The sequence below is a fragment of the Neodiprion fabricii genome, chromosome 6 (genome assembly GCF_021155785.1).
Source record: "Neodiprion fabricii isolate iyNeoFabr1 chromosome 6, iyNeoFabr1.1, whole genome shotgun sequence".
Taxonomy (NCBI): domain Eukaryota; kingdom Metazoa; phylum Arthropoda; class Insecta; order Hymenoptera; family Diprionidae; genus Neodiprion; species Neodiprion fabricii.
In genome coordinates, this window is record NC_060244.1 from 5,709,508 (window position 1) to 5,720,348 (window position 10,841).

Sequence of the window (10,841 nt, forward strand, 5' to 3'; positions counted from 1 at the left end):
GAAAATTAGCCGCCGAATGTAAAGTTGGTCAAAGTGGATAATAGCAAGGATCATTTTGCGAGTCAAGAGCTTGGAAAATTTATCAACGCTTTTGACGGCGTAGTTACCCTGTCGAACAATTGTGTCACGGTCGCCACTGAAGTGTTCAAAGTGCGTGTAAACTGCTCGTGACCAGCCGAGCGTGGATACCAATAAGGTCAATTGATCGGGTGATTGGCTGGTCACTAATCAAACGCTCGTAGCAACGGGCGGTGCGTATCTTCGAGTACAAGCACAACTCAGCGACGCATCGATTCAATTAGTCTCCCTTATTTTCATCCCATTCTTCCACCCCCTCAACTTTCTGCTCATTGTGAAGACACTGAGACGGGTATCTCCCACCCCCCCACCCTTCCGTCTTCCTCTTTCAACCTGTTATTTCGTTAGTAACATCATCTCCACGTTGCTAAGGTCTCAACCTCGAGTGTGGTTACACAATTTTTATAACTTTTATTTGCTTGTTTCTTTTTTTTTTACGAACGGGAAACGCTGGATTTAATAATGCTCCTGTATCATGGGACGGATCTTCACCTGTATGGGTATGCATAACTGAAGTAATTTATCTCCGCGCATAGCGAGTTGTTTAATCTCGCCCTCCTTGAGGACGTTGTACATCCGTTGTTTAAATAGATAGCTGAAGCGAGATTAGAATCAGGAACATCTGCCACCTAATTCATCGTTGAAAATTAAGGCTCGTCACATTTAGCAAAAGCCGGCAAGATTTAAGGCTGACGCCGACTAGACCGCGGCGGACGGCGGCGGACGGCGGCGAAATTTTCGCTCATACAGTTATCCATATAGGTGTTCACACTAGACGGCGGCGGACCGCGGCGGACCGCGGCAATTTTTCGCGAGTTCCAGGTTGGGAATATTTCGGCGGTGCGCCGCGCATCGCCGCGCATCGCCGTCGTCTAGTGTGAACACCCGACCGATGCCGAAATTCATCCCAAGTATAAAAATAGGGAAACCTGCGTTACTTTGATGTAAATGGTTATGGTTTACAAGGATTCTTTTCATTCTCTCCGCTGTTCTTGCGAAAAATAAATGTATTCATTTTTACATCTTAAATAAATCCTACGGATATTAAATAAATGTTACGCAAGTAACTACTTCATTTTTAAAGAAATTTAAGTAAACGTGAGTTTTAGAACAACAAGTTATGATCAACGGATTATTTTATGTAAAAAATTTATTTTTTTCTCATTGTTCGGGTATGATGCTGATTTCATGAAGACTGTTTTTTATTTTGCGTATTAATTTTTATGCATAAGAAATGAGAGAGTATATTTTGAGCTAAAATTTATTTCATTTTCACTATACATGTATTATATGTATAATAGGGTGTTTCAAAATAAAAAAATTTACGATTTTCCAACGAGCCACACCCGAAATAGTTTAGGTAGAAACAAAAATTCTGGCGATAGATGAGCATTGTCGGTTGATTTTTAATCCTTTTTTCCTTTTTATCGAATTTATGATGGACAATTGTTAGTAATTTTTTTTCGTGTTAAACACTTCTTCATCTGAGCTATCCATAATGAGTAATCAAGAAGTAGTGGCAAATATGCATGATTATTTATTGTGTGCCCATGACGACTGAGACAAATCGTGGTCATCAGATAATTGATAAATATCTCTTTTTCGGAGAAACAGTATCGGCGGGTGGTCACGCGACTATAGTGGGCGCATCTCACGGTAACTGCGCGGCGGTCCGCCGCGGTCCGCCGCGGTCCGCCGCGGTGCAGTGGGTGTCAGCCTTAACTTTTGAAATGTCCTACCATTTCCGAACACCTCCAACCATCCTATTTATCTATATTACTAGATTAGCTATTATATGAAAAGAGAAGAATTATTCACTTCGAAATGGGATTCTATTCGACGCGCGCTCGATGTATTCCATAACATTAGTATTCATAATTATTTCAACAACTTTTCATTTGCTCTCTCGATCTTGAATTTTCGTAGGCATATAACCAAAACGCTGTTCTAGCTAGTCGAGAGTGAAGTATCTACGTTGGGTAGAGAAGCAAAATTGTTTTTCGAAAAGTATTCGGATGGAAAAAAATTCAGAGTAACTGTAATACATCACGGATGCGCTAATTTTGAACGAGATGAAATGGATGCTTCGTATATGAGATAGTATTTAACGCTGCGTAGTGATTTAAAGACCTAAAAAGGTGATAGGAAGAGAAAGAACGAAGCTTCTTAACACTTCGAGTGTATTTTAACACACATTTGAAAGATACGAGCAAAATTTTTCATCATCCAACTGTCGCAGAACGGCAGCGTTATCGGCTGACCCGTTAAGTAAAGGATATATCTTCAGTCAACGGCTGACCATCGAAGGGCCTGGCCGCTTGAGTCTGGAATCGGCAGGACAGATAAGGTGTGTATTTCTTGTATGAAATGTGAACACTAGAATCATTATACATCATATCATATCATCATACATCATACATCATACATCGTACATCATACATCATCATACTTAGTATTACAGTTCGAAACCAAAGTTTGAATTTTCGGATGTTCGGAAAGTGACGTCACCAATCTAAAATCGGCTAGCCGAGTTCCTCAGTCTGGTAACAACCGCGCAGTAGAGCGGACGGTTGAGAGTCGCGCTCCGCAAACTTCGAGTACCGGGTTCTCAACCTCCCGGATCCCGCGCTTCGGGTCCGCTACGCGGTGAAACTCGACTTCCAGGATAAGCGCTCCGTGGTTCTGACTGTCCAGGTCCTGGATCTGATGACTTTTAACCTTCCGGACTAATTTTCAAGTTTACAAGTTTGATTATTGAAAACGTCATGTTTTGTACTATCGAACCAATATGTATGCTTCTAACATTTTAATCCGAAAAAAAACCGAACGACCAGGATCAACAAATTGCAATAGGTGAGTAGTTGGCATACTATACATAGGAATACATGACACTAACGTCGTTTAATTACAGCTAAAATTGCTGTGTATCGTGTTTCGAATCTGTTAGAACTGATTTTTTTTTTATGTGTTCTTATACTAAAAATATTTGTTACTATTCATGGGATAACCGAGGTGGTTATCGGTGGTTGTTGGATATGGTTGGCGGTGGTTGGAGATGGTCGGAGGTGGACGAGGAGGAGAACCAGGAAGACGAGGAGAACAACGTGAACGAGGCGGACGAGGATTCTTGCTCGGTGAGTTTAACATGTTTATAATATTTAATGGCAATTGTAATTATATTGTATTTGAAATTTTTCAAACTTGTCACGTTTACAATAAATTATTTTGATTCATTTTTCGCGCAAGCACAAATTCAGTAGCTACAAATGCGCTGATAAAATTTATTATATTATTAATTAATTATACTTATCCTTATAAGATATTTTTGATGTGTTCTTATACTGAAAACATTTATTACTATTCAAGGTATAACTAAGGTGGTTGGCGGCGGTTGTTGGATATGGTGGGCGGTGGTTGGAGGTGGTCAGAAGTGGACGAGGAGGAGAACGAGGAAGACGAGGAGAACAACGTGAACGAGGCGGACGAGGATTTTTGCTCGGTGAGTTTAACATTTTCATAAAATTTAATGGCAATTGTGATATATTTCATCTAAAATTTCTTAAACTTGTCATGTTTACAGTGAATTATTTCGATTCATTTTTCGCGCTAGCACAGATTCAGTAGCTATAAATGCGCTGATAAAATTTATTGTATTAATTAATTATACTTATCCTTACATCCTTACACAATGTGTTTGATGTGTTCTTATACTGAAAATATTTATTTCTATTCAAGGTATAACCCGAGGTGGTTAGCAGTAGTCGTTGGAGGTGGTTGGCGGTGGTCGAGCTGGACAAGGAGGAGGACGAGGAAGACGAGGAGAACAAGGTGGACGAGGAGGACGAGGATTTGTGCTCGGTGAGTAGAACAGTTTTATAATATTCAATGGCAATTGTAATTATATTTTATCTAAACTTTTGGAAACTTGTCACGTTTACAATAAATTATTTCAATTCATTTTTCGCGCAAGCACAAATTCAGCAGCTATAAATGCGCTGATAAAATTTATTATATTATTAATTAATTGATTACTTATGTTAATTATGTTTCAGTTCTGTGCCCCACCTAGTGATCCGCTAGTACATATCCTCCGATGTGACATCGCTCTGCTACGTATGAAGAAGAAAAGATTTATTAAGATGCAAATTGCTCCTCTCTTCTTGCCATTGTGCTTTCAGCCATTCTTGTGCTGTGTGTTTAATATTTAGGACAGTATGTAATATAGAATAACAGGTACAGCTACGAATATAGCACTACAATAAATCTTATAGAAATGAGCTCTCATTGAGATTTCTCTGTATTTATAACTCGACGCGAGAAGGCAAAAATCAATGTAATGCCATCTGTAAGGTAATTGGACTCGTATTTGCACTACGAGAACTCGTTGGGCATTTTGCGGTGAAGTTTGAAAAATTGTTGTACAAGAAATTAAATAACTATAAAAATGGATAAAAAATATTATCTCTAATAGTGAATGTAGCTAATACAGCTTTAACCGTATATTGATTATGTTAATGATCTATTGTGACAAGATCGGAATTAGATAAGCTCTCTAAATACTCTTTTCTAGACTATTAATTTATATCATGTATATGTAAATGTATATTTCTTCAGTTTATACAATCACTGCACTAGGATTACCCTTGCCATGTTTTATGGCGCGCTTGTGTAATTTGTATATTATTAACCTTACGTTTTACTCTATTTGCGACAAGTTGTGAGTGTTTCTAATTTCTTGGCAATTATTTATGTACGTGTATGTGTATATACGTATATGTATACTTATGCATGCGTATATACATATATACACATATATAAAACTAGATTTTTACAATAAACACAGAGGTTTTAGTATATTCACATACGGATTTCTGTGTATAGGTATACTTGAACTAAAATATCCTTATCTCTAATACGGAGTTCTTCGTAATTCGCATTTGTTCTTGTAACCCAATGTCCTACATACGATGGCAAAAATCGAGATCCAACTTAACTGAGTCTCAAAGCCCTGTTGACATAGAAGCAGCTATTTGATAGAAATTATAGTTTGTAGTTTACACAGCCCATTGCATGATATTTCATTTTAAATACATATGTTTCAATGTATTTAGGAATAATTTATCAAATATATGGAGGTCATGTGCAAATAATAAATGAATTGATTCGACCGCAGTTTGATGTATTCATTAGAGCTTTAACAATAAATTTAAGCTTTGTTACTTCTTTTATTTTATTATGGATAATCAAAAACATTTCCGACTATTCGTGCTGTGGAAGCATGGGGATTAAACCAAATGTAGCAAAAGATTAGAAACAGTGTATATAGAGTACGGGTATTTTTCTAATAATGCAAACACGTGCCGCTAGCTTAGTTTTGACATATCTAGATTACCACGCCTTGCGAATTAGCTTTCCAGACAGAGATGAATAAGCGATTTTAAGGACTGCATTCTCGTTGTTGAATACTCTATGCCTCATGGGAAAAGAAAATCTGTAACGACGAAATTGATGCACCGGATCATCGTCGACTTCAACTTTTGAAATGTCCTACCATTTCCGAACACCTCCAATCATCCTATTTACCTATATTACTAGATTAGCTATGATACGAGAAGAGAAGAATTATTCATTCTGAAATGGGATTCTATTCGACACGCGCTCGATGTATCCTATAACATTAATATTCAAAATTATTCCAACAACTTTTCATTTGCTCTCTCGATCTTGAATTTTCATAGGCATAGAATCGAAACGCTGTTTTAGCTGGTCGCAAGTGAAGTATCTGCGTTGGGTGGAGGAGCGGAATTGTGTTTCGAAAAGTATTCGGATGGAAAGAAAATTCAGAGTACTTATTTTGAACGAGATGAAATGGATGCTTCGTATATGAGACAGTATTTAACGCTGCGTAGTGATTTAAAGACCTAAAAAGGTGATAGGAAGAGAAAGAACGAAGCTTCTTAACGCTTCGAGTGTTTTTTAACACACATTTGAAAGATACGAGCAGAATTTTTCATCGCCAACTGTCGCAGAACGGCAGCGTTATTAGCCGACCCGTTCACTGAAGAATATATCTTCAGTCAACGGCTGACCATCGAAGGGCCTGGCCGCTTGAGTCTGGAATCGGCAGGACAGATAAGGTGTGTATTTCTTGTATGAAATGTGAACACTAGAATCATTATACATCATATCATATCATCATACATCATACATCATACATCGTACATCATACATCATCATACTTAGTATTACAGTTCGAAACCAAAGTTTGAATTTTCGGATGTTCGGAAAGTGACGTCACCAATTCAAAATCAGCTAGCAGAATTCCTCAGTCTGGAAACAACCGCGCAGTAGAGCGGACGGATAGGAGTCGCGCTCCGCAAATTTCGAGTACCGGGTTCTCAACCTCCCGGATCCCGCGCTTCGGGTCCGCTGCGCGGTGAAACTTGACTTCCAGGATATGCGCTCCGTGGTTCCTGGTTCACGTTTACAATAAATTATTTCAATTCGCTTTTCGCGCAACCCCAAATTCGGTAGCTGTCAGTCCGCTAATAAAATTTCTCGACTTCCAGGATATGCGCTCCGTGGTTTCTGGTTCACGTTTACAATAAATTATTTCAATTCGTTTTTCGCGCAAGCTGAAATTCAGTAGCTGTCGGTCCGCTAATAAAATTTCTCGACTTCCAGGATGAGCGCTCCGTGGTTCCTGGTTCACGTTTACAATAAATTATTTCAATTCGTTTTTCGCGCAGGCTGAAATTCAGTAGCTGTCGGTGCGCTAATAAAATTTCTCGACTTCCAGGATAAGCGCTCCGTGGTTCCTGGTTCACGTTTACAATAAATTATTTCAATTCGTTTTTCGCGCAAGCTGAAATTCAGTAGCTGTCGGTCCGCTAATGAAATTTCTCGACTTCCAGGATGAGCGCTCCGTGGTTCCTGGTTCACGTTTACAATAAATTATTTCAATTCGTTTTTCGCGCAAGCTGAAATTCAGTAGCTGTCGGTCCGCTAATGAAATTTCTCGACTTCCAGGATGAGCGCTCCGTGGGTCCTGGTTCACGTTTACAATAAATTATTTCAATTCGTTTTTCGCGCAAGCTGAAATTCAGTAGCTGTCGGTCCGCTAATGAAATTTCTCGACTTCCAGGATAAGCGCTCCGTGGGTCCTGGTTCACGTTTACAATAAATTATTTCAATTCGTTTTTCGCGCAAGCTGAAATTCAGTAGCTGTCGGTGCGCTAATAAAATTTCTCGACTTCCAGGATAAGCGCTCCGTGGTTCCTGGTTCACGTTTACAATAAATTATTTCAATTCGTTTTTCGCGCAAGCTGAAATTCAGTAGCTGTCGGTCCGCTAATAAAATTTCTCGACTTCCAGGATGAGCGCTCCGTGGTTCCTGGTTCACGTTTACAATAAATTATTTCAATTCGTTTTTCGCGCAAGCTGAAATTCAGTAGCTGTCGGTCCGCTAATAAAATTTCTCGACTTCCAGGATGAGCGCTCCGTGGTTCCTGGTTCACGTTTACAATAAATTATTTCAATTCGTTTTTCGCGCAAGCTGAAATTCAGTAGCTGTCGGTCCGCTAATAAAATTTCTCGACTTCCAGGATGAGCGCTCCGTGGTTCCTGGTTCACGTTTACAATAAATTATTTCAATTCGTTTTTCGCGCAAGCTGAAATTCAGTAGCTGTCGGTCCGCTAATGAAATTTCTCGACTTCCAGGATAAGCGCTCCGTGGGTCCTGGTTCACGTTTACAATAAATTATTTCAATTCGTTTTTCGCGCAAGCTGAAATTCAGTAGCTGTCGGTGCGCTAATAAAATTTCTCGACTTCCAGGATAAGCGCTCCGTGGTTCCTGGTTCACGTTTACAATAAATTATTTCAATTCGTTTTTCGCGCAAGCTGAAATTCAGTAGCTGTCGGTGCGCTAATAAAATTTCTCGACTTCCAGGATAAGCGCTCCGTGGTTCCTGGTTCACGTTTACAATAAATTATTTCAATTCGTTTTTCGCGCAAGCTGAAATTCAGTAGCTGTCGGTCCGCTAATGAAATTTCTCGACTTCCAGGATAAGCGCTCCGTGGGTCCTGGTTCACGTTTACAATAAATTATTTCAATTCGTTTTTCGCGCAAGCTGAAATTCAGTAGCTGTCGGTGCGCTAATAAAATTTCTCGACTTCCAGGATAAGCGCTCCGTGGTTCCTGGTTCACGTTTACAATAAATTATTTCAATTCGTTTTTCGCGCAAGCTGAAATTCAGTAGCTGTCGGTGCGCTAATAAAATTTCTCGACTTCCAGGATGAGCGCTCCGTGGTTCCTGGTTCACGTTTACAATAAATTATTTCAATTCGTTTTTCGCGCAAGCTGAAATTCAGTAGCTGTCGGTGCGCTAATAAAATTTCTCGACTTCCAGGATGAGCGCTCCGTGGTTCCTGGTTCACGTTTACAATAAATTATTTCAATTCGTTTTTCGCGCAAGCTGAAATTCAGTAGCTGTCAGTCCGCTAATAAAATTTCTCGACTTCCAGGATGAGCGCTCCGTGGTTCCTGGTTCACGTTTACAATAAATTATTTCAATTCGTTTTTCGCGCAAGCTGAAATTCAGTAGCTGTCGGTGCGCTAATAAAATTTCTCGACTTCCAGGATAAGCGCTCCGTGGTTCCTGGTTCACGTTTACAATAAATTATTTCAATTCGTTTTTCGCGCAAGCTGAAATTCAATAGCTGTCGGTGCGCTAATAAAATTTCTCGACTTCCAGGATAAGCGCTCCGTGGTTCCTGGTTCACGTTTACAATAAATTATTTCAATTCGTTTTTCGCGCAAGCTGAAATTCAGTAGCTGTCGGTCCGCAAATGAAATTTCTCGACTTCCAGGATAAGCGCTCCGTGGTTCCTGGTTCACGTTTACAATAAATTATTTCAATTCGTTTTTCGCGCAAGCTGAAATTCAATAGCTGTCGGTGCGCTAATAAAATTTCTCGACTTCCAGGATAAGCGCTCCGTGGTTCCTGGTTCACGTTTACAATAAATTATTTCAATTCGTTTTTCGCGCAAGCTGAAATTCAGTAGCTGTCGGTGCGCTAATAAAATTTCTCGACTTCCAGGATAAGCGCTCCGTGGTTCCTGGTTCACGTTTACAATAAATTATTTCAATTCGTTTTTCGCGCAAGCTGAAATTCAGTAGCTGTCGATCCGCTAATAAAATTTCTCGACTTCCAGGATGAGCGCTCCGTGGTTCCTGGTTCACGTTTACAATAAATTATTTCAATTCGTTTTTCGCGCAAGCTGAAATTCAGTAGCTGTCGGTCCGCTAATGAAATTTCTCGACTTCCAGGATAAGCGCTCCGTGGGTCCTGGTTCACGTTTACAATAAATTATTTCAATTCGTTTTTCGCGCAAGCTGAAATTCAGTAGCTGTCGGTGCGCTAATAAAATTTCTCGACTTCCAGGATAAGCGCTCCGTGGTTCCTGGTTCACGTTTACAATAAATTATTTCAATTCGTTTTTCGCGCAAGCTGAAATTCAGTAGCTGTCGGTGCGCTAATAAAATTTCTCGACTTCCAGGATGAGCGCTCCGTGGTTCCTGGTTCACGTTTACAATAAATTATTTCAATTCGTTTTTCGCGCAAGCTGAAATTCAGTAGCTGTCGGTGCGCTAATAAAATTTCTCGACTTCCAGGATGAGCGCTCCGTGGTTCCTGGTTCACGTTTACAATAAATTATTTCAATTCGTTTTTCGCGCAAGCTGAAATTCAGTAGCTGTCGGTCCGCTAATGAAATTTCTCGACTTCCAGGATAAGCGCTCCGTGGGTCCTGGTTCACGTTTACAATAAATTATTTCAATTCGTTTTTCGCGCAAGCTGAAATTCAGTAGCTGTCGGTGCGCTAATAAAATTTCTCGACTTCCAGGATAAGCGCTCCGTGGTTCCTGGTTCACGTTTACAATAAATTATTTCAATTCGTTTTTCGCGCAAGCTGAAATTCAGTAGCTGTCGGTGCGCTAATAAAATTTCTCGACTTCCAGGATAAGCGCTCCGTGGTTCCTGGTTCACGTTTACAATAAATTATTTCAATTCGTTTTTCGCGCAAGCTGAAATTCAATAGCTGTCGGTGCGCTAATAAAATTTCTCGACTTCCAGGATAAGCGCTCCGTGGTTCCTGGTTCACGTTTACAATAAATTATTTCAATTCGTTTTTCGCGCAAGCTGAAATTCAGTAGCTGTCGGTCCGCAAATGAAATTTCTCGACTTCCAGGATAAGCGCTCCGTGGTTCCTGGTTCACGTTTACAATAAATTATTTCAATTCGTTTTTCGCGCAAGCTGAAATTCAATAGCTGTCGGTGCGCTAATAAAATTTCTCGACTTCCAGGATAAGCGCTCCGTGGTTCCTGGTTCACGTTTACAATAAATTATTTCAATTCGTTTTTCGCGCAAGCTGAAATTCAGTAGCTGTCGGTGCGCTAATAAAATTTCTCGACTTCCAGGATAAGCGCTCCGTGGTTCCTGGTTCACGTTTACAATAAATTATTTCAATTCGTTTTTCGCGCAAGCTGAAATTCAGTAGCTGTCGGTCCGCTAATAAAATTTCTCGACTTCCAGGATAAGCGCTCCGTGGTTCCTGGTTCACGTTTACAATAAATTATTTCAATTCGTTTTTCGCGCAAGCTGAAATTCAATAGCTGTCGGTCCGCTAATAAAATTTCTCGACTTCCAGGATAAGCGCTCCGTGGGTCCTGGTTCACGCTTACGATAAATTATTTCAATTCGT

The 10,841-nt window shown here is 39.9% G+C and overlaps 1 long non-coding RNA gene across 1 annotated transcript; it reads left to right on the top strand.

Moving 5' to 3' along the window:
* The first annotated feature begins 3,114 nt into the window (after positions 1–3,114).
* LOC124184425 lies at positions 3,115–4,406 on the top strand. Its single transcript, XR_006871196.1, has 3 exons — positions 3,115–3,143; positions 3,907–3,936; positions 4,131–4,406. It is a non-coding gene; the product is annotated as an uncharacterized LOC124184425 (long non-coding RNA).
* The last annotated feature ends 6,435 nt before the right edge of the window (positions 4,407–10,841 follow it).